A 25,482-nucleotide genomic window follows, 5' to 3' on the forward strand; every position below is an offset into this window, starting at 1 on the left:
GTACAGGTTTGTAGGTTAATTTGCTTGGTAAATGTAAAAATTGTCCTTAGTGGGTGTAGGATAGTGTTAATGTGCGGGGATCGCTGGTGGGCGCGAACCTGGTGGGCCGAAGGACCTGTTTCCACGCTGTATCTCTAAACTAAAATGGATGAATTGTAATTAAAATGCAAAGTACATGCTAAACACCAGGATAAGCACTCAACCAAGAAAACCAAGCTCAAAGCCAAAGTACCATCTAAAGTGATTATACACACTTATGCTGAGGACAATGGCTAACTCCATATGCAATAATCAACTGCCCACATGTTAACAAGCACATTAAAAAAATGTATTGTGTAGATGCAAGTATATCATTGGGGTTATCAAGTGGCTGCCCCCCTTCACTGGTGTTTTGTTGAGTTAGGCCCACGACACTCCTCAACACCTGTTCTCACCACCTATGCTGTCAGTATATCTACTAAATAAAGGAAACTTCAGACGATTAATTCACTCAAACAAATGCTAACCACACACAGGTAGATACAAAATGCTGGAGTAACTCAACGGGTCAGGCAGCATCTTGGGAGAGAAGGGATCGGTGACGTTTTGGGTCAAGACCCTTCACCCATTCCTTCTCTCCTGAGATGCTGCCTGACCCACTGAGTTATTCCAGCATTTTGTGTCTACCTTTGATTTGACCAGCATCTGCAGTTGTTTTCCTAAACACACATCCTGTCTTCCACTTATCCCAACCCAAAATTAACGCCACAAATCTCAATCTTGCATCAAACCAGGATACACATGCACAGAATACACTTACAAAGAAGCACACACACCACCTGTTTCCCAATACCATACAGATATACCATGCTGAAGCAGTTGATTAATGCACACTATTTGTAAGATGCATTGAATAGGTTTCCCGTAATAAAAAACAGATGCAAAGAGATTTTGGTGAACAGATAAAACCATGTATCCCCTATCACTAATCTTGTTTGCAATACAGATTAACTATTGATCCACAAAACATAGTTTCAATTTTCATCGAAGCTGAAGAATTTGAATTCAGCTTTAAAGAAATATAATCTGTAGACAGATCAAAAATGACCATGAAGCTGTGAACTTGGACTTAAACCACAACTACTGTAGCTCAACCTGCCCTCTAGACAATGGATTACTATTTAATGTTGTCAAACAGAAACAATTTAATAAATAGCTCTGAACACAGAATTTCTAACCGATCATAAAGGCCACTGGGTCAATTTTTGAGAATATCTGCTGGCAAAGCAGTAACCTTACTTTACTTTTAGACTTTCGAGATACAGTGCAGAAACAGGTCCTTCAGCCCACCAAGTCCGTTCCGACCAGCGATCCCCGCACATAAACACTATCCTACACACATTAGGTATAATTTACACATACACCAAGCCGATTAACCTACAAACCTGTACGTCTTTGGAGTGTGGAAGGAAACCGAAGATCTCAGAGAAAACCCACGCGGTCACGGGGAGAACGTGCAAACTCCGTACAGACAGCGCCCATAGTCGGGATGGAACCCGGGTCTCCGGCGGTGTAAGGCAGCAACTCTACCACTGTCACCATGCTGCCCCTTTACTTTAGAGATACAGTGTGGGAAGAGGCCCTTCACCAGTACACTAGCACTATCCTACACACGAGGGACAATTTTACAGAAGCCAATTAACCTTCAAACCTCCACGTCGTTGGAGTATGGGAGGAAACTGGAGCACCCGGAGAAAACCCACGTGGTCAAAGGGAGAGCGTACAAACTCCGTACAAGCAGCACCGGTGGTCAGGATTGAACCCAGGTCTCTGGTGCTGGAAGGCAATAATACCACTGCATCACTGTGCCAACCGGACCTGGCTTCAAACTCTGGTGTAAGCAATATTCCTTCACCTCCTTGCCATTGGCATAGAGCCTGACATTGAGTCACAGAGTGATACAGTGTGGAAACAGGTCCTTCAGTCCAACTTGCCCACACCGGCCAACATGTCCTATCTACACTGGTCCCACCTGCCTGTGTTTGGCCCATATCCCTCTAAACCTGTCCTATCCATGTACCTGTCTAAATGTTTCTTAAATATCGCGATAGTCCCTGCTTCAACTACCTTCTCCAGCAGCTCATTCCATACACCCACCGCCCATTGTGTGAAAAACCTACTCCTCACGTTCCTATTAAACCTTTCCCCCTCACCTTTGACCCAAGTCCTCTGGTTCTTGATTCCCTTACTCTGGACAAGAGATTCTGCGCATACCCGATCTACCCCTCTCATTTTCTGTTATTTCTGTTGTTAACAAGGCTGCATTTATTACCTATCCCTAATTTTCTTTACATTTATGGAATGTGGATTGTATAGACACAGCCTAAAGTGGCCTTGGTACTAATTGGAAAGGCAATTAATAGTCAACTGTGTTAATCTATATCGAAGCCACAAAGACCAAACATAAATGATTTCCTTGTCTGAAACGCTTGCAAACCAGTTGATTTTCATGGTCATTGCCTGTAATGATACAATTTAAGGTGGTCAAAGGGATGAAAGGATGTGGTATTTGTGCAGGAACGTGCTGCTCATGTAAACAAACAGCCATGATCTTATTTAATGGCAGAGCCATAGGATCCAAATAGCCTATTCCTGCTTCCGTTTCCAACATTGTTATTATCTTACCACGGCTCTCTGATGCCATTACAAGTTGAAATGCTGTCTTGATAATAACTACTTCTCAGCAGTACAGATCAGGAGTTGAGTTCTTTCCTGCACACTTGCACCAAGGCTGAAATCATCATAATCGTAATCATAATCATACATTATTAGCCAAGTATGTTTTGCAACATACAAGGAATTTCATTTGCCATGCAGTCATACCAATAAAAAGCAACAGGACACACAAAATACATGTTACCATGAACATCCCCCACAGTGACTCCTCCACATTCCTCACTGTGATGGAAGGCGAAAAATAGTTCAATCTCTCCCTTCTTTGTCCTCCCGCGGTCGGGGGCCTCGAACCTTCCGTTGATGGGACGATCTTACTCCTGCGGCTTCCTCATCGGGGTGATCAAGCTCCTGCATTGGCACAACTTCCCCGTGCCGAGCGATCGGACCCGGGTCGGGGCTTGTCGAACGTCATGCGGCTTTTGGAGCTTCCCGACATCGGTCTCAAACCGAGACTGCGAGCTCCTCGATGTTAATTGTTCATACAAGAGCAGAACTAAGCAGCTTCTGATTGAGAACATGTCATTAACTGGCACTACTGATGGCCATTCCATGACTCTGTTAGCAAATGAGTACATTCAGCACCAGAAGTAGCAGGTAGACACAAAATTCTGGAGTAACTCAGCAGGACAGGCAACATCTATAGAGAGAAGGAATGGATGATGTTTCACTTCGAGACCCTTCTGACCATAAGTAGCAGAGTTGATCTGTCATTTTAGTGGAGCAAGTGTATTACCTGGACAATTTAAACTCAGCAGGCCAGGAGCACAGGGACAGGTTTGCTTGTGGCATGGCTGGTTGGGGGAGCAATCTTTAGCAATGCAGTCTGATTCTGTCAATGTGTCTGGTCTTTCACTATCCTTTGTGCACAGCCTCTTAATGCCACCTCGGATGGAATTGCTTTGAGTGAAGACAAACATAATTGATGGCGTGGTCTGGCTGAAAGTGGTGGCAAATGCTTCAGACTGATCTTTGATACCTTGCTGACGTGAACTTTCAAGGAGTCTCCTTCTCCCATACATTACTGAATGTAGGACCTCTCACACACGAGGGATGATTTCCCCATCTACCAATCTGAAGAAGCGTCTCCCATTCCCGAGACGCCACCCATTCCTTCACTCCAGAGATGCTGCCTGAGCCGCTGAGTTACTCCAGCATTGTGTGTCAATCTTCGGTTTAAACCAGCATTTGCAGTCCCTTCCTACACATCTACCACATTGTGTCCTGGCACTCTTCTTACTTGTACTCTCTCTATAGCTGTACCACTATATTCCGAACTCTGTTTATTTTGTCTTTTGCACTATCTGATGCACTTGTGAATGGTATGATTTACTTGGATAGCATGCAAAGCAAAGCTTTTCATTGTATCTTGGTACACGTGACAATAACAATCTAAAACCAATAACAATAGGACATTCAGTCCACCTCCTCCATGCTGACCGTTTTGCCCACCCACACCATCCCATCTACCTACCTTTGTTCTGCACCCTGCTGCCTCCTGCCTGTTTAAGTGCCAGTCCATATGTCTCTTAAATGTAGTGATTGCATCAGATTCGCCCACTTCCGCTGGCAGCTAATATTTATTGAATTGAATTGAACAAATTTTATTAGCCAAGTATTTGCCTTGGTGCTTTGCTCGCAAGTAACAACACGACATACAGTAAGCAATTAAGAATAAACATAAAACATTAAAATATTAAGGATAAACCATTATAGTTTAAACATGTGAAGAATGAAATAAAATACCAGAGCAAAAGGAGGCTGTGGACTTGGCTGTTGAGTAGAGCTACTGCTCATGGAAAAAAGCCGTGTTGATGTCTGGCTGTGGCTGCTTTGACAGTCCAGAGTCGCCTTCCAGAGGGAAGTGTTTCAAAGAGTTTGTGGCCAGGGTGAGAGAGGACTCATTATGATTTATAGTTTCTTTTCTCAGAATCGATGTTAGCTGTTGAAATGGCAAGATGTCAGCAATTGCTCAGTTGGAATGCTGCTGCCTTCAACTGAAATGATTGTGCGTTCTAACTTCACTGCCAGAAGCCCTGGCTGACATTCCACTGATGTACCTAGGGAGTGTCACTGTTATAATAATAATAATAAGCATTTATTTTATATAGCGCCTTACCAGAAGCTCAAAACGCTTTACAAAAACAATCATAACATAAAACCAAACAGACAAACTATCCTAACGGAGAAGCGGCGAATAAACAGCGCCAGCGTCCTCTCACGTCAGGGTCCGGCAGTAGACAACAAAAAGCACAGGACACACAGATACAATTTTTACACAAACAGCCATCACAGTGATTGCTCCAGGCACACCCTCACTGTGATGGAAGGCAAAGAAAAGTCTTATCTCCTCCTCATTCTTCTCCCGTGGTGCCACGAGGTGATCGAGGCTCCCAACTTTTTGAAGCCCCCACCGGGCGATGGAAAGTGCTGCGGCCAGGCCACGCAGGGCGATGAAGGGCCTGCGAGAGGGTCGATCGTACCTCGCGCTTCGGGGCGGTCGAAGTTGTTACGGCTGGAGCTCCCAAAAACCGGTCGCCAGCCAGGGACATGCGAGCTCCCGATGTTGCGGTCTGCAGGGCCCACGGCCGAAGACTCCGAGATGGTAAGTCCAGGCCCTGCGACCGGAGTCTTCAAGGTCGATCCCAGCTGGAAGCCGCCGACTTCACGATGTTAGGCCGTAGCGCGAACGGAGATACGACACGGTAAAGGTCGCATCTCCGTTGAGGAGGAGATTAGAAAAAAGGTTTCCCCCACCCCTCCCCCCCCCACCCCCCCCCCCCCCCACCACCCCCCCCCCCCCCACATACACAGAGTTAAAAATAGAACAAAACGTACATTAAACGATGACAATAGACAAAAAAACAAAAAAAAGACAGAGAGACTGCCGCCGGTGAGCCGCAGCTGCAGAACACAGCCACGCCCCCTGTTGGGCTGCTTACCACATGCAATAACACGCAACATCCACTCTCTGAAAAGATTCCTCATTATGATTTTGAGTGGTGTCCTGGCTATATTTATCATGCATTGAATGATAGGAGAACCAATTTATCAATTTAATATATTTTGCTGTTTGGTGAAGCTTTCTGGTCCTTAAGACTGGCCCCTACGTTACAAAGTGTAGGAAGGAACCACAGATGCTGGTTTGCACCAAAGTCTGAAGAAGGGTTCTGACCCGAAACGTCACCTGTTCCTTTAATGCAGAGAATCTACCTGACTCGCTGAGTATCAATCCCCACTTTACAATCTTTGGAAGAACATAATTGGCTGTCAAACGATGGTCACAAAAGGCTGCAGACTCTCCGAATATTCCCAATAGAACCATTCCTCCTTTGTTATCAGGCTTTTCAACGGTCCTTTCATAGGCTAGGGTACCTGTCCAATTCACCTGTCCCATTCACCTGTCCCATTCACCTGTCCCATTCACCTATCCAACTCACTTGTCCAACTCACCTGTCCCATTCACCTGTCCCATTCACCAGTCCCATTCACCTGTCCCATTCACCTGTCCCATTCACCTGTCCCATTCACCTGTCCCAATCACCTGTCCCATTCACTTGTCCAACTCACCTGTCCAACTCACCTGTCCAACCCGCCTGTACTTCCAGCTTATCAAGCACCAACATCAAGCTGGCTGCTTTCAGTTCTGGCTCGATTCCACAATAAGCATGTTGGCTTGAGTGTGAGACATTTTGCTCAAAAGTAGATCATTTTCACACATGCTGGCATCAGATGAGGACAGGCACAATCACACACATGGCATTATATATGTTTCAGTTGTATCTTATTTGACGACGCGTTCCTGTTAAGGTCTGCTCCTCTCCCGGCCACAGGCAAAGGAGCCACAGCCACGTCCGATTAGAAACATAGAAACATAGAAAATAGGTGCAGGAGGAGGCCATTTGGCCCTTCGAGCCAGAACCGCCATTCATTGTGATCATGGCTGATCATCCACAATCAGTAACCCGTGCCTGCCGTCTCCCCATATCCCTTGATTCCACTGGTCCCTAGAGCTCTTTCTTACTCTCTTTTAGATTCATCCAGTGAATTGGCCTCCACTGCCTTCTGTGGCAGAGAATTCCACAAATTCACAACTCTCTGGGTGAAGAAGTATTTTCTCACTGCAGTGAGAGTGTGAGGGTCATTCTAGTTGATCAGTTCCTGTGGACTGGTGTTAAAGTTCTATCCGCACTATCAGACAACACAAACACATTAGACACCTTAAGAAGAAGTAATGATACCTTTTTAATCACGCATGTGGGAGTGGGAGAGCAGCCCCGAGTATGGCTGCCTACTCACTGTCCCTCATGGTCCCACTCAAAGGTCCAATCCAAAGCTCTCTCGCCATCAGCACCCTTGAAACAAAGACCCTGGTGTTAGGACTTGCTCAGACATGATCCTCTGCACTTACACCCTTAACACTTTCAGTTCTAAAACTCTTTCACTGGAGGGTAGCTAATGCAACCCCACTTTTTAAGAAAGGAGGGAGAGAGAAAAAAAAAGAAATTATAGAGACGTTAGCCTGACATCGTTAGTGGGGAAGATGTTGGAGTCGATTGTTAAAGATGTTATAGCAGCACATTTGGAAAGCAGTGACAGGATCGGTCAAAGTTCAGCATGGATTTATGAAGGGGAAATCATGCTTGACTAATCTTCTGGAATATTTTGAGGATGTAACAAGTAGAATGGATAAGGGAGAGCCAGTGGGTGTGGTGTATCTGGACTTTCAAAAAGCCTTTGACAAGGTCCTACACAAGAGATTAGTGTGCAAAATTAGAGCGCATGGTATTGGGGGTAGGGTATTGACATGAATAGAGAACTGGTTGGCAGACAGGAAGCAGAGTAGGAATTAACGGGTTTTCAGAATGGCAGGCAGTGACTAGTGGGGTGCCGCAAGGCTCAGTGTTGGGACCCCAGTTATTTACAATATATATTAACAATTTAGATGAGGGAATTAAATGTGACATCTCCAAGTTTGCGGATGACACAAAGCTGGGTGGCAGTGTGAGCTGCGATGAGGATGCTATGAGGCTGCAGGGTGACTTGGATAGGTTGGGTGAGTGGGCAGATGCAGTATAATGTGGATAAATGTGAGGTTATCCACTTTGGTAGCAAGAACAGGAATGCAGATTATTATCTGAATGGTGTCAGATTAGGAAAAGGGGAGGTGCAACGAGACCTGGGTGTGCTTGTACATCAGTCACTGAACGTAAGCATGCAGGTACGGGCGGCACGGTAGCGCAGCGGTAGAGTTGCTGCTTTACAGCGAATGCAGCGCCGGAGACTCAGGTTCGATCCTGACTACGGGTGCTGCACTGTAAGGAGTTTGTACGTTCTCCCCGTGACCTGCGTGGGTTTTCTCCAAGATCTTCGGTTTCCTCCCACACTCCAAAGACGTACAGGCATGTAGGTTAATTGGTTGGGTAAATGTGAAAATTGTCCCTAGTGGGTGTAGGATAGTTAATGTACGGGGATCACTGGGCGGCACGGACTTGGAGGGCCGAAAAGGCCTGTTTCCGGCTGTATATATATGATATGATATATGATATGAGGTACAGCAGGCAGTGAAGAAAGCTAATGGCATGTTGGCCTTCATAGCGAGAGGATTTGAGTTTAGGAGCAAGGAGATCCTACTGCAGTTATACAGGGCACTGGTGAGACTGCACCTGGAGTATTGTGTGCAGTGTTGGTCTGCTAGTTTGAGGAAGGACATTCTTGCTATTGAGGGAGTGCAGCGTAGGTTCACCAGGTTAATTCCTGGGATGGTGAGACTGACATATGATGAAAGAATGGATCGACTGGGCTTGTATTCACTGGAATTTAGAACTTTGAGAGGGGATCTTATAGAAACATGTAAAATTCTTAAGGGTTTGGACAGGCCAGTTGCTTTTGGAGTGGCACTAAGGGCTAACGGAATCAAGGGATATGGGGAGAAAACAATCACATACACAAGTTACAATGGGCGGCATGGTTGCGCTGTGGTAGAGCTACTGCCTTTCAGCGCTAGAGACCCGGGTTCCATCCTGACTAAGGGTGCTGTCTGTATTGAGTTTGTATGTTCTCCCCATGACCTGTGTGGGGTTTCTCCAGGTGCTCCAGTTTCATCCTTGTAGGTTAATTTGCTTTGTATAAATATAAATTGAACCTAGTGTGTGTAGGATAGTGTTAATGTGCGGGGATCGCTGGTCGGTGCAAACTCGGTGGGCCGAAGGGCCTGTTTCCGCACTGTATCTCTAAAGTAAACTAAACTAAACTACTGATGGGTTCCAATGCATATGAAAAGGCATGTGGCAAAATATAATGCCTCTCTGGTGTGAGAGAGGGCGAGAGAAAATAAGGGAGAAATAGGAAAGAAAACCCTTTTTGATTCATTTGTGTAACCCTACCTTCATCATCCAATACACCAACTCTTTCAGAGTGTGTCACATGGTTTTGTTACCCAGGTGCAAATCACCTGGTAGCTTCACACAAGGATGCAGGCAGTGTTGGGGACATCATATGTCGACAGAAAATACAAGCTGAACCCTGGTCGAACCCAGGAATAATGAAGGACAGGGCCTTGAGTACTTGGCTCTGGGTCTGGCCTACCAACAGCCATGTACAGCCAGAACAAAGTGAATCCAGTAATATCCAAATAGTTCACAACAATCTCTCTCTCCCTCCCTCCCTGTCTCTTTCTTTTTTCTCTTTCTCTCTTTCTTTTTCTCTTTCATTCTCTCTTTTCTTTTTCTCTTTCTCTCTCTCGCTGGCTCTCACTCGCTGTCTCCCATGATGTTGTACGCCTGACATCTAAAGATACATCTGCATCCCATTGAACCACTCACTGCCAGACTTCTGTTTCTGTTATAAGAGCAATCAAACAAAAAATGTTCATCCTGTTACAATAACATTCCTTTTAACTATTAGAAAACATGCCTTAAGCAATGTCTTGCAGTCTTTCTACCTTCATGATCCACAAAATTGCATGTACTCAAGTCTATCAATTTGTACTTTAATGTGAAAATCCAGGGTTTCTAAATAATCTTGAAGGGCTGATAAGATCTCAGTTTAATGTTTCAAAGGAAGTTGTCACCTGTAATAGACCATAGCATTTTCTCAGAGCTGCACTTGAGTATCTGCACAGATTATGCTTGTCCTCCACATGTGAGAGTACAACGCTGGATCTAGTATTGGGAAATTGGGACGGGCAAGTTAATGAAGTGTGTGTGGAGGAACCTTTTGGGACCAGTGACCACAGTTCGATTAGGTTTAAGATAGTTATAACATATAACATATAACATATAACAACTACAGCATGGAAACAGGCCTGTCCGGCCCTACCAGTCCACGCCGACCATTCTCCCTGACCTAGTCTCATCTACCTGCACTCAGACCATAACCCTCCAATCCCCTCCTATCCATATACCTATCCAATTTACTCTTAAATAATAAAATCGAGCAAGCCTCCACCACTTCCACCGGAAGCCCATTCCATACAGCCACAACCCTCTGAGTAAAGAATGGATCGGGATGGAGAGGGTCCACATGTTAAAATGCTCAACTGGAGTAAGGCCAAGTTGACTGGAGCAGGTTATTTGAGGGGAAAGGAACATCGGCCAAGTGGGATGTTTTTAAAAGTGCTGATGATAGCTCAGGATATGTACGTCCCTGTTGGAGTGAAGGGCAAAGCAGGCAAACGTAAGGAAGCTTGGCTGACGAGGGAAATGGCGACGTTAGTCAAAAACAAGAAGGATGCATGGGCAGCTGGGATTAAATGCATCCCTGGAGGAGTTTAGGGAACTAAAGAGTATATTGAAAAAGGACATCAGCAGGGCAAAAAAGGGGCCAGGAGATAGCTCTGGCATGTAGCATTAAGGACAATCACAAAAGATTTTATAAATACACTAGACCAAATGGACCCGTTGGGTCCAAATCTCTTGTTGGACTCCTGGGGCAACCCTCTCCAACTGACGACCCTGCGAGCCCAGCAACCCTCTCCAACTGACGAAGCCCGTTGCTGGGCGGGAGTGCCTCCGTGGGCGGGCGGGCGAGGAGAGACAGGGAAGTGGAGATGGAGCCACTTACCTCAGCCCTGTACATGCAGCGCTGCAGCCAGAATGAGCCGTTGACCCGAAGCCTCTCCTGCAACGGCGGCGAACAACGACTACGGGCATCTTGTTGGACCCTCCGCCGCTGCACTGCACCATGGGAGGAAGGTCAGGTGCCGGGCACGCGGGGGGCGGGCACCGGTCCTCCTTGCGGGGGGGGGGGGGGGGGAAGCGCATTTATTAAAGTTAGCGGCAGCAAGTGGGCTTAGCAGCCCCCTCCCCCCCTCATTGGCCCCAAACCTCTCCTGCATTGGTCCAGCACCCCCTCATCCTCCCCCTCGCCCCCTCGCTCCCCCTCCACCCCCCCCCCCCATTCACTCAGCGGGACAGACAGCATCTCTGGAGAGAAGGAATGGATGGCGTTTCCGATCGAGGCGTCACCCATTCCTTCTATCCTGAAATGCTGCCTGTCCCGCTGAGTTACTTCGGCATTTTGTGTCTATCTTCGGTTTAAACCAGCACCTGCAGTTCCTTCCTACAGTGAAAAGCCTTTTTTGTTGCATTAGAAGAAAGAAAGAATTACAATCAAGCCATCCACATTGTACAGATATAGGTAATAGGAAACACTTTTAATGCAAGATAAAGTCTAGTAAAGTCCAATTAAAGATAGTCCGAGAGTCTCCAATGAGGTATAAAGTACCGCTCTCTAGTTGGTGTAGGATGGTCCAATTGCCAATAACAGCAATAATAAAGGGCGGCACGGTGGCGCAGCGGTAGAGTTGCTGCCTTACAGCGAATGCAGCGCCGGAGACCTGGGTTCCATCCCGACTACGGCTGCCGTCTGTACGGAGTTTGTACGTTCTCCCCGTGACTTGCATGGATTTTCTCTGGGATCTTCGGTTTCCTCCCACACCCCAAAGACGTACAGGTTTGTAGGTTAATTGACTGGGTAAATGTAAAAATTGTCCCTAGTGTGTGTAGGATAGAGTTAGTGTGCGGGGATCGCTGGTCGGCGCGGACCTGGTGGGCCGAAGGGCCTGTTTCCGCGCTATCTCTCTAAACTAAAGTAAAGTAAAGTAAACTAAACTAAACAGCTGGGAAGACACTGTCCCTGAATCTGGAGGTTTCCGTTTCCCCATTTCTTTACATCATGCCTGATAGTGGAGGGGAGAAGAGGGAGAAACAGAGGTGCATCAGGAGTAGTTTAAGAAAGGAATTCAGAGATCACATTCTTGTTAAATGTCAGCACACTCATCATGGAGTGTTTATATTCAGGGTTAATCCAGAGACCAAAATTATAGGAGCAGTGAGTTTACAGGGCTGGAGATTATTGCAGTGGTACAGAGGAACAGTGAGTTTACAGGGCTGGAGATTATTGCAGTGGTACAGAGGAGCAGTGAGTTTACAGGGCTGGAGATTATTGCAGTGGTACAGAGAAACAAGAACAATGAGAGATTTGAAAACAGGGTGACGATTACAACATGGAGAGTTTGCTGAACCAGGAGCAAATATAAATCGACTCAAGCAACAGCAGATGTTAAAATGTTGCCCTTTTACAGACCCAGACAGGTGACAGTGGCAGTGTCTACCAGTTTAACAGGCATTTGCTAATTTTGCGTGCATTGTTGAAACACCCACTGAAGAAGGATCGCTATCTGAAACGTTGCCTGTCTATTCCCTCATTAGATGCTGCCTGACCCATTGAGTACCTCCAACACTTTAGGTTTTGCAAATATAAATCAGTTTTCTTAGGAGTGATGTATTAAGTGGATTGTCACTTGTCGTGGTGGAGAAGCTTGTGTGGTCCTGAGATCCTGAGAGCGATGCCGTCTGGAGCTACGCTCCTGGTAGGGTCACCCATGGTGGTAAGGTCGTGGGGGAGGTCCCTGACAAAGAGCAATCCAACCAAGAACTCAACGGTGGAACAGGCGGATGATGATGGCTGACTTTAGTCTGGGAAGGCTGGGAAGGCGGATGGATGAAGGCTGCAGCAGGAAAGGGTCCCCGGTCGTCTTGGACTCCACGCCACTGGATCCTGACCCAGATCTGTCAAGGACCGTGTGGTGGCTGTCTGTGCACCAGTCTCCCCACGTTAAACAAAGTCACGCACAGGCGCCCGACTCTGTGGAGAGGACAGTCACACTCGCTTCGAGTTGTGACACAGAGAGCAGTTTTCAAGTTCATGGGGTGCAGTAGTGGACAAAAGGCTTAGGAGAGAATAGTCTACTGTGGAGATGTAATGAAACACTGCTGATGGTTTTGGCAGCAAAAGACCTGAGGCAAGACCAAGTTAAGGTTATTTTACACTGAATGTGCAGCAGAGAGGAGAGTAACTGGCAAAACAATCATTTGTGCAGAGGAGATTTACCAGAATGCTGCCTGGATTAGCGGGTATTAGAGGGAGAGGTTGGATAGACCTGGATTGCTGCAGTGAAATACACTGCCAACATTATAATTTCTTTCAATTAATCATTAATGTAGAATGGGCAGCAATGTGTATTGGGTTGTATCATGAAATCCATCTGATGAAAGCCAAATTATGGGTTGTGCAGTAACGAAATAATTGATTAGCCGACATAATGACTGAATCAGAACAATAAACTACTACAGCATGGCAATATTTATATCTACATCTGGTTACCATCCGTAAATGCCTCAATTATGAATTACTTCAATAATACCCTGCAGGTTTTTGAATTCACAGGAGTGAGTTTCAGTGGCGATGCTGTCAGTCACCATAATGTACATCGTAAGCCCACATCAGCCATGTTTCAATTTAGACTGGTGATATTTTAATATGAACGCGTGGCACATTCTTGTGGTTTCATACATGCTTCTAGCTTCAGTTCTTCGGCATTTTGCTTTTTCATCTTGGCATATTTATACCACTGCTGCCCTCTCCTCTTCTCCCCACACATTGTTGCTGGTCTTGTTACCATGCATTACATTCCTATTTTATTATGTTTCATTCTCCCTACTGACCAATGTTCTCCCAGTATACTGCCAGAACCATGCCTTCCACAAGTGCTCCTCTCCACAGCCATTCCGCTTTGCGATGTTGGCCAACGGGGGGTTTTGCCAGTCTTTTCAGTGCTTTCACCAGCGATTATTAGTCTCAGCTTTTAATTAGTTTCTGTCTGGCGGAAAGTCCAGCAATGTTCATGGAATGGGTTTTGTTGGCTGCACTGCCATTACGTTGTAACTTCCCTCCGCTGGTCGGCGCGGACCCGGTGGGCTTTGTCCTCTTTGATGTCATGTTTTCATACCTCACCCTTCCATATATCTGTGTCCCTCCATATCTTACCCTTGTGTCTTACAAGGGTATATCTCCCCCTGACTCTCAAAGGGTCTCGACCCAAATCGTCACCCATCCCTTCTCTCCAGAGATGCTGCCTGTCCCGTTGAGTTACTCCAGCATCCTGTGTCTATCTTCAGTGTAAACCAGCATCTGCAGTTCCTTCCTGCACACTAATATTCTTCAACATCAGTTCCATTTTATTGTTTTTTGTTTGTTAGATTCTCTACTTGATATCTTTTAAAAAAATATATTTTTTTCTTATCTGGAAGATTGTTTCACTTGTCAAAAAGCATTTAACCAAATAGAGGATATTTATTGTCGCTGAAATAGTACTATTGTCTTGATTTGTAAGAATTGTCCAAGGCATTGTGAATGATATCGGCAGCGCAAGAGATAGCACAAAATGATGCATAAGAATCAGAACAAGTGCCTATTCGAGGCATTTGCCATTTTGCTTGCAAATCACAATCATTCAAACTTCATATTGATGAGCAAGTCAAATGCTCTGGGACAGAGTTTGTGACTGAGATTTTAGCTGTTAACAGCTAACCCCAATCTCCATCTCTCCCCCTGGCATGCCTAAACCCGATCTAGGCCATTAGCAATTTAACAATTATGTCTGATTTTGAATCCACCAAAAATAAGTTCCAGTTTTATTTTATTGTCACATGTACCGAGGTACAGTGAAAAGCCTTTGTTGCGTGCTAACCAACCAGCGGAAAGACAACACACGATTACACTCACAGTGCACAGATACCCGATAAGGGAATAACGTTTAGTGCCAGTAAAGTCCAATAAAGATAGTATGTTCATTTCTCCCTTTGTTCCACCCGACCTACCTGGTTCACAGAATAAAGCTGCAAACTTTGTACTTTATAGAAACATAAAAACATAGGTGCAGGAGTAGGCCATTCGGCCCTTCGAGCCAGCACCGCCATTCAATATGATCATGGCTGATCATCCACAATCAGTACCCCGTTCCTGCTTTCTCCCCATTTCCCTTGATTTCATTCACCCGATGAGCCATATCTAACTCCCTCTTGAAAACATCCAGTGAATTGGCCTCCACTGCCTGCTTAGTAACATGGCGTCAGGACAATAACCTCTCTCTCAAATAACGTTTTGGGTCTCGACCCAAAACGTCACCCATTCCTTCTCTCCAGAGATGGCCCGCTGAGTTACTCCAATATTTTGTGTCTGTCTTTGGAGTAAACCATCACCGGTACTTTGGATCTGTCTTCACTAAGGAAGATACAAGCAATCTCCCAGATGTTCTAGTGGCCAGAGATCCTAGGGTGACGGAGGAACTGAAGGAAATCCACATTAGGCAGGAAAAAGTTTTGGGTAGACTGATGGGACTGAAGGCTGATAAATCCCCAGGGCCTGATGGTCTGCATCCCAGAGTACTTAAGGAGGTGGTGCTAGAAATTGTGGACGCATTGGTGATCATTTTCCGATGTTCTATAGATTCAGGGTCAGTTCCTGTGGATTGGAGGGTAGCTAATGTTATCCCACTTTTTAAGAAAGGAGGGAGAGAGAAAACGGGAAATTGTAGACCAGTTAGTCTTATATCAGTGGTGGGGAAGATGCTGGAGTCAATTATAAAAGACAAAATTGCGGAGCATTTGGATAGTAGTAACAGGATCATTCCGAGTCAGCATGGATTTACGAAGGGGAAATCGTGATTGACTAATCTACTGGAATTTTTTGAGGATGTAACTAGGAAAATAGACATGGGAGAGCCGGTGGATGTGGTGTACCTCGACTTTCAGAAAGCCTTCGACAAGGTCCCACATAGGAGATTGGTGGGCAAAATTAGAGCACATGGTATTGGAGGTAGGGTACTGACATGGATAGAAAATTGGTTGACAGACAGCAAGCAAAGAGTGGGGATAAATGGGTCCCTTTCAGAATGGCAGGCAGTAACCAGTGGGGTACCGCAAGGCTCAGTGCTGGGACTGCAGTTATTTACAATATACATCAATGACTTGGATGAAGGGATTAAAAGTACCATCAGCAAATTTGCAGATGATACAAAGCTGGGTGGCAGTGTGGACTGTGAGGAAGATGCTGTGAGGTTGCAGGGTGACTTGGACAGGTTGTGTGAGTGGGCGGATGCATGGCAGATGCAGTTTAATGTGGATAAGTGTGAGGTTATCCACTTTGGTGGTAAGAATAGGATGGCAGATTATTTGAATGGTGTCAAGTTAGGAAAAGGGGACGTACAACGAGATCTGGGTGTCCTAGTGCATCAGTCACTGAAAGGAAGCAAGCAGGTACAGCAGGCAGTGAAGAAAGACAATGGAATGTTGGCCTTCATAACAAGAGGAGTTGAGTATAGGAGCCAAGAGGCCCTTCTGCAGTTGTACAGGGCCCTAGTGAGACCGCACCTGGAGTACTGTGTGCAGTTTTGGTCTCCAAATTTGAGGAAGGATATTCTTGCTATTGAGGGCGTGCAGCGTAGGTTTACTAGGTTAATTCCCGGAATGGCGGGGCTGTCACAAGTTGAAAGACTGGAGCAACTAGGCTTGTATACAATGGAATTTGGAAGGATGAGAGGGGATCTTATCGAAATGTATAAGATTATTAGGGGGTTGGACACGTTAGAGGCAGGAAACATGTTCCTAAAGTTGGAGGAGCACAAAACCAGGGGCCACAGTTTAAGAATAATGGGTAGGCCATTTAGTTTGGAGATGAGGAAAAACTTTTTCAGTCAGAGAGTTGTAAATCTGTGGAATTCTCTGTCTCAGAAGGCAGTGGAGGCCAATTCTCTGAATGCATTCGAGAGCTAGATAGAGCTCTTAAGGATAGTGGAGTCAGGGGGTATGGGGAGAAGGCTGGAACGGGGTACTGATTGAGAATGATCAGCCATGATCACATTGAATGGCGGTGCTGGCTCGAAGGGCCGGATGGCCTACTCCTGCACCTATTGTCTATTGTCTATTGCAGTTCCTTCCAACACATAAAGACTGATTTTGCTTTCCAGTAGAATGAGCAGCTGCATCCAAATGTGGTTCCTCTGCATGAAGTGGACAATTTTCAAACTGCATTCTTTATCCACTCTGATTTATGGCTTGTAGGTTTATAGGTTAATTGGCTTGGTAAATGTAAAAATTGTCCCTCGTGTGTGTAGGATAGTGTTAATACGATACGATACGATAATACTTCATTGTCAGATCAAGTCTAAATTTTTTCTTGCATCTCAGCGGCTCCACTTGCAACATCAACAAAGACAAAGAATGTAAGACAAGAAACAAGGATACATATATTCACCATAACATTACAATCACAAATGACAACACATTCAAGACCCTTCAAGGTACATTTGATCTGGGATTAAGTTCTATGTTTAGTTTCAGGATTGACTGGAGCACAAAAGAGTGCTTCAGTCTAACCTTATTAAATCCTGGTACCCTGTACCTCTGATTTGATGGTAACAATTCGTATTCACTGTTCAAGACATGGTCGGGGTCAGAGACAATGTTGTTGGCCAACCTTAGCATGTTATTGTGATCGGCTGATTCATAGAGTTTCTCAAGGGGCTGACCGATGATCTTTGAGCAGATTTTCATTTGGTGCAGCAGTTTTGACTTTAAAGTGGTGGACAAACATTTGTGGCATGTGGTATTACAATACTGAAGAACACTCATAATCACAGAAGTAAGGAACAAAAGAAGAATCTGTCTACTCGCCCCAAAGGACCTAAGGCGGCGGAGAAAATAAATTCTTTGTTTTGTCCTTTTGCAGACAGATTCAATGTGGTCTTTCCAGGATAGCAGATGGTCAATCCTCACACCCAAATATTTAAATGAACACACCTGCTTGATTTTTTCATTATGGATAACAATAGGAACTACATGAGAGTCAGATGGTGAACCACATACTATTTATTCCGTTTTCTTTGCATTAATCTCAAGAGCGTTATGATCACTCCACTCGACCACTTCGTTTACGTCATGTTGGTGTAGCTCAGGGGTGTCTGATTTACTCAACAGAGATATTAAAACTATCATCAGAATACTTTAGGATGCATTGATTTGGCTTATCTGTACGACAGTCGACAATGTGAAAAAACAAAAGCTTAGCTGAACTCACACAACCCAACATTGGTTGTGATGGCAGATGAAAGTGTTTTGTTTACCTTTATGAGCTGGACTCTGTTAGTGAGGAAAGTGACATACCAGTGAATCAAGTATGAATCAGATTCCTGCTGCACCATTGTTGACACCAAAAAGTCTGCTGGTATTGTGTTGAAAGCTGACGGAAAATCTAGAAAGAGGGCTCTTGCATAGGTGTTAGGTTTGTCTAAATGTTTATAGATGATATGTATCAAAGTGGTAACAGCGTCTTCTGTACTACAACCCTGCTTATACGCAAATTGGTAAGGTCAAGTTTGTCTTTTGTTGTACTGACAAGATATTAAAGCAGAATTCTTTCTAGAGATTTCATAATCACTGAGGTAAGGGCTATCGGTCTAAAATCCTTATGTTCTTTTGGACATGGAATTTTGGGTAATGGTTTTATATGCGAAGGTTTCCATAACAGTGGGACAGTGTGTGTATCTATGGAAGCCTGAAAGATTGGTTGCCACACTGGAGCCAGCTCAGTTGCAAAGTTCTTCAAAAGAAAAGCGCTTAAAGTGCGGGGATCGCTGGTCGGCGCGGACACAGTGGGCAGAAAGGGCGTGTTTCCGTGCTGTATCTCTAAACTAAACTAAACTAAATTACAAAACTTGATGAAGATTATTATAATACCATAGTGAAAAGATTGTAGCATTATAATCATTGTTATAGACAATAGGTGCACGAGTAGGCCATTCGGCCCTTCGAGCCTGCACCGCCATTCAATGTGATCATGGCTGATCATTCCCAATCAGTACACCGTTCCTGCCTTCTCCCCATACCCCCTGACTCCGCTATCCTTAAGAGCTCTATCTAGCTCTCTCTTAAATACATTCAGAGAACTGGCCTCCACTGCCTTCTGAGGCAGAGAATTCCACAGATTCACAACTCTCTGACTGAAAAGGCTTTTCCTCATCTCCGTTCTAAATGGCCTACCCCTTATTCTTAAACTGTGGCCCCTGGTTCTGGACTCCCCCAACATGTTTCCTGCCTCTAACGTGTCCAACCCCTTAATAATCTTATTAAAGGCCTTAGAGCAAAACTAGAAAACTGTAATAACTACAGTCATTACAGATCTGAAGTAACACTACAACTGCTGTAAATAGTGGGGAAGAGTACATTATATAGAGCAAAGGTGTTTACATTTCAGGTTGATGTTCTTACATTCGATCTGGACAGCTAATTGTATCTGTGTGTAATCAATGATGTGGTACTGGGAGAAGTAGCAGATGAGGATACACAAGAACCAGCAAGTGCGTATTCAAGGCATTTATCATCATATCATATCATATATATACAGCCGGAAACAGGCCTTTTCGGCCCTCCAAGTCCGTGCCGCCCAGCGATCCCCGTACATTAACACTATCCTACACCCACTAGGGACAATTTTTACATTTACCCAGCCAATTAACCTACATACCTGTACGTCTTTGGAGTGTGGGAGGAAACTGAAGATCTCGGAGAAAACCCACGCAGGTCACGGGGAGAACGTACAAACTCCTTACAGTGCAGCACCCGTAGTCAGGATCGAAGCTGAGTCTCCGGCGCTGCATTCGCTGTAAAGCAGCAACTCTACCGCTGCGCCACCGTGCCGCCCTTTGTCATATTGCGTGCAAAATCACAATCTTTATGTGCCGTTGCATACTTAACAGAGAATGGGCGTGATCGATCTTCACGCAGAGCCCCAACAGAGAGATCTTCAAGACGTTTCAGTTTAATTAGTCATTTATTGAAGTATTTGTACAAAACAGGTCTGTAACTCCCCACGAATTCAACTCTCGTCGCGGGTCTGGTAAGAACCATATCTCACCATATTCCCTGTGTCTGACCCTCCCACCTCTGCATCTCCAGATATACTCCTGAATTCTGGCTCCTCCCTGTACATTATGCCCATATATGTACTCATCTCAAGACAACCCTCAGTATCCAAAATAATACTGCAAGGTACAAAATAATATAATATGCTAACAGCTAGCACAAACACACATGGCTCCTCCAGCCTGCTTCCAACTGTACCACTCTATGACTCTAACCTGAAACATCACCTGATCATGTTCTTCAGAGATGCTGAGTGACTCCAGTACTTTGTGTCCTTTTGAGGTAAACCAGCATCTGCAGTTCCTTATTTCTACTCTTTGTGGTGTTGAGTACTTTGTTTGCACCACTCTCTTTCCGAAGAAATGGCTATTGATTTCCGTATCAGACTTATTGTTGACTTTCACACAGTTCCTTCTTCTGATCCTGTCCACCAGAGGAATCACCTTCTCTGGATCTATCCCATCCAAATCCATGAGTTTATCTTGACATCATGTTCAGCACAGACAGAGTGGGCCGAAGGGCCTGTTCCTGTACTGTTGTATTCTATGTTCTTTGGTCAACGTACTGTCATCCAAAGAAAGAACTTGTTTTTTTCAAAGTATTGAGAAAGCTTGTGGGAACAAACTTGCTTGTGCCTCACTTGCATACGTTGCTGGCAACATTGGCATTTATTGCCCATCCTACAATGTCCTTGAAGTGAAGTGACAGTCATGAACCAACTAGCCTGATGGGTCGAAGGATTAGTAAGGTGAGATGACATTGTATCCTTTCAAACAAGTGGTCTATGATTTTGGATTTCCAGTTATTTTAAACATCTGTACTGTCTCTTATGGCCATCTGGAACTGAACTGAGAACAATTTATGGAATTAATTATAGACAGAACAATCCAGAAGCTTTAGATCAAACCCAACCTTGGCATCTGTAGAATTTGAATCTAGTTAGTTTAGTTTAGAGTTACAGCGCAGAAACGGGCCCTTCGGCCCACCGGGTCTGCGCCGACCAGCGATCCCCACACATTAACACTATCCTACTACACTCACTAGGGACAATTTTTACATTTACCAAGCCAATTAACCTACAAACCTGCACGTCTTTGGAGTGTGGGTGGAAACCGAAGATCTCGGAGAAAACCCACGCTAGGTTTTCTGAATTTTGAAAAAAATCAAGTCTTTGTCATGGAAGAAAGACAAAAAATGCTGGAGTAACTCAGCGGGACAGGGCAGCATCTCTGGGGAGAAGGATTGGGTGACGTTTTGGGTTGAGACCCTTCTGCAGACTCCCATGAAACTAATAGATCTCCACCTACGTCCACCAGGTGAGTAAGGCTGCCATCTGTATCTTGGTCTCCCAAATGTGATTCCAGTCTTGGCAATGTAGTTGACATTTAAAATGGTGGAGGAAGCATTCAGTTGTCACTCCTACCTTCCCGAGGAGCAATGAGGGATGGGTAATAAATGCTGACCTTGCCAGTGATGATGAGATCTCAAAAAAACTAAATAGTTTTAACTAATTGAAAGAAACGGCATGGAATCAGGCCCTCTGGCCCACTGTGTCCACGCTGACTATTGATCACCTGTTCATGCTAGTTCTGTTTTCCCATGTTCTCATCCACTCCCTACATATTCGGGACGATTTATAGAGGCCAATTAACCTGTAAACCCACAGGTTTTTAGGATGTGGGAGGAATCCAGAGTACCTAGAGAATACCAGGCACCACAAGGAGAACGTGCAAACTCCGTGCAGACAGCACCCGAGGTCATGATCGAACCCTGGTCTCAGGCCTGGTGTGGCAGCAGCTATACCAGTTGTGTTGGATTAGATAGGATCACCATTAGGGTTGCCAACTTACTCACTTCCAAATAAGGGACAAAAGGTGACCTCACCGCCCCGCGCCCCACGTGACCTCACCCAACCAGCGGCCACGTGCTCCCGCTCCACCAATGGCGGCCACCCGGGCCGGGAGGCAGGTCGCTATGCAACCTCCGTTAAGTGGCCTCCGGGCCTCCGGCCCTACACTGTCCGGGCCTACAGCGCCCTTCCCACCACCCCCGACCTAATACAGGACAAGGGCGGTCCCTTACGGGACAAACCAAATAGGCCAAAATGGATAACGCATTAGACGGAGACACAAGAAACTGTGGGTGTTGGTTTACAAAATGGCACAAAGCACTGGATTAGGATTCAGGCAGCAACTCTGCTAAACACCAAGAGGTGATGTTTTGGGTCGGGCCCCTCCTTCAGACTGAATATTGTGTTGTTTGCAGATGGTATTAGGTTTATTAATAAGTTCCTGACATTACAGTATTGACACACAGTGAGTCTGGAGGAGGTGAAGATATGATAATCTTGGGCCATCAACTGCTGACTGACTTTCACCTTTGACAAATGTCACAGCACAATTCTTTGAATCTGATGCTGTTCCAGGAGGCTGGGAACAGTGGGATCTGCAGCCAGGCACAGTACACTGAGCCAAAATAAAGTTTCAATCTACCGACTGGCAGATTCAACATCAGTCTTGAATCCAATCCAGCTGGCGGTAGGTAACCACCAAACATTTGCGCGTAGTTCTGTTTCGAGTTATCAGGGAGAAACCACAAAGCTGTAGACCAAGTAGCAGTCAGATGTGATTCTCTCCGCTGAATTTTGGATGATTATGATGGTGAATAAAACAATGTACTCCCAACATTCAGCTAAGTTAAAGACCAAAGTTAACAGAAAGTGTGTAATGTCATGACCTGTTCTGATGAGGACAATGAATTGAATTGATTAGTGCTGTTAATCCATCATCTTTTATTTCCTTTTTCTTCTTAAACTAAACTTCAGGGATTTTTCTCTGTTTCTGCCATTAATCCTATCTTCCATTGACATGAAATCGGAATGTTTTCCCTTCGCACCTCCTCTGTAACCAATGACAAAAAGACGGGCAAGGAGAAGGACGTGGTGTCTAAGGGAGGAGGTGGCTGGAGGCCTGCATCAGCCTGGGACTAGCCTGGGACCAGCCTGGGACTAGCCTGGGACTAGCCTGGGACCAGCCTGGGACTAGCCTGGGACTAGCCTGGGACCAGCCTGGGACTAGTCTGGGACTAGCCTGGGACTAGCCTGGGACTAGTCTGGAACCAGCCTGGGACTAGCCTGGGACTAGTCTGGGACCAGCCTGGGACCAGCCTGGGACTGCAAGGAACTGCAGATGCTGGTTCGCAAGAAAATACACAAAGTGCTGGAGTAACTCAGCGAGTCAGGCAGTTGCCTGACCTGTTGTGTTACTCCAGCACTTTTGTGGTTTAACCAGCATCTGCAGTTCCCAGGCTAGTCCCAGGCTAGTCCCAGGCTGGTCCCAGGCTGGTCCCAGCCTGGGACCAGCCTGGGACTAGCCTGGGACTAGCCTGGGACCAGCCTGGGACTAGTCTGGGACCAGCCTGGGACTAGCCTGGGACCAGCCTGGGACTAGCCTGGGACCAGCCTGGGACCAGCCTGGGACCAGCCTGGGACTAGCCTGGGACTAGCCTGGGAACTGCAGATGCTGGTTAAACCACAAAAGTGCTGGAGTAACACAACAGGTCAGGCAACTGCCTGACTCGCTGAGTTACTCCAGCACTTTGTGTATTTTCTTGCGAACCAGCATCTGCAGTTCCTTGTTTCTCCATTAAATCTGTTTCTTTTCTCGAGAGGGAGGATTCTTGTAGTGTCAGAACTCTGTCCTTTTTTAAAACCTCATTCATTTTGTCCGTCTCACCTTGACCTACTGCACTTTTCAGCAGAAAGGTTCCTTGACATGATACTTCAATAGACAACAGACAATAGACAGTAGACAGCAGACAGCAGACAGCAGACAGCAGACAGTAGACAAACAATAGGTAGACAGTAGACAATAGACAGTAGACAGACAATCGACAGTGGACAGTAGACAATAGACAATAGACTGTAGACAGACAATAGACAGGAGAAAGTAGACAGTAGACAATAGATAGACAATAGATAGACATCAGACAGTAGACAGACAATAGACAGTAGACAGTAGACAGACAGTAGACAGTAGACAGACAATAGACAATGTACAATAGACAGCAGACAATAGACAATAGACAATAGACAGACAGTAGACAGACAGTAGACATTAGACGATAGACAGACAGTAGACAGACAGTAGACAGACAATAGATAATAGACACTAAACACTAAACATACAGTAGACACTAGACAATAGACAGACAGTAGACAGACAGTAGACATTAGACGATAGACAGACAGTAGACAGACAGTAGACAGTAGACAGACAGTAGACATTAGACGATAGACAGACAGTAGACAGACAGTAGACAGTAGACAGACAATAGACAGTAGACAGACAATAGACAGTAGACAGACAATAGACAATAAACAGTAGACAGTAGACTGACAATAGACTGACAATAGGCAGTAGACAGACAATAGACAGTGGACAATAGATAGACAGTTGGCCCAGTTGGCTTGAAAAGGGACGGGTGTAATGATTCTTTCCTGCACCATCCTCCACCATGTTACTCGATCTGATTATTCCAATAGATTAGACTTTCACTATTCCGTGCACATTTGCCACACCATTGAGGACAAACCAATACCATTGCATTTTTCATTCAACCCGCTTCCAGCTTCCGTCTTCAGTTTCTGACGAGTCTGTTCGGATCACCACCATCTTCCAGTCACCCTCATATTTACTCTCCACTTCTACTCTCTACTCTCACCGGCTGTTATTTAATCTCTTTTGCCATATCTCAGATATTTTCCTCCTTTATTCCCCTTTCCCCTTCTCGGCATTTTAGAATCTTGCATCTCTCATTTCTGATGTATGGTCACTCTCGTCCTCTCTCTGCAGATGCTGCCTGATTACTTTAGTATTAATTGTTTATATTCTCAAAATGGGGCAGAAAAGGAGTCATTCATCTCCAAGGCAAATACCCACCCGCACCATTCCCATTCCCATTCTCCCTGTTTCTCAGCGCCCCTGCAATTTATTCTCTCTCACACAAGCTGACAACTCCAGGGTCTGAGCTACAGGTTTGAGGTTGAGCAGGCTGGGATTCTATTCCTTGGAGTGCAGGAGGATGAGGGGCGATCTTATAGAGGTGTACAAAATCACGAGAGGAATAGATCAGAGACTCTTGCCAACAGTAGGGGAATCGAGAACCAGAGAACGTCGGTTTAAGGTGAGCGGGGAAAGATTTAGTACGAACCTGAGGGGTAACATTTTCACACAAAGGGTGGTGGGTGTATGGAACGAGCTCCCGGAGGAGGTAGTTGGGGCTGGAATTATTGCAAAGTTTTAGGAACATTTTGACAGGTACATGGATAGGACAGGTTTAGAGGGGTATGGGGTAAACGCAGGCAGGTGGGACTAGTGTAGATGGGACATATTGGTTGGTGTGGGCAAGTTGGGCTGAAGGGCCTGTTTCCACGCTATACGACTCTATGATTCCTTGGATTACTTTTGCGATTAACACACTCTAAGAGGTAGTTTACAGTAGCCAA

At 45.4% G+C, this 25,482-nt stretch overlaps 1 protein-coding gene across 1 annotated transcript in view; it reads left to right on the plus strand.

Moving 5' to 3' along the window:
- eda (ectodysplasin A) overlaps positions 1–25,482 on the plus strand; it is a 235,016-nt gene that overhangs the window by 108,151 nt on the left and 101,383 nt on the right. The gene's annotated exons all lie outside the window — the stretch shown is intronic.

Source organism: Rhinoraja longicauda, chromosome 15 (assembly GCF_053455715.1).
Source record: "Rhinoraja longicauda isolate Sanriku21f chromosome 15, sRhiLon1.1, whole genome shotgun sequence".
NCBI classification, from domain to species: Eukaryota; Metazoa; Chordata; class Chondrichthyes; order Rajiformes; family Arhynchobatidae; genus Rhinoraja; species Rhinoraja longicauda.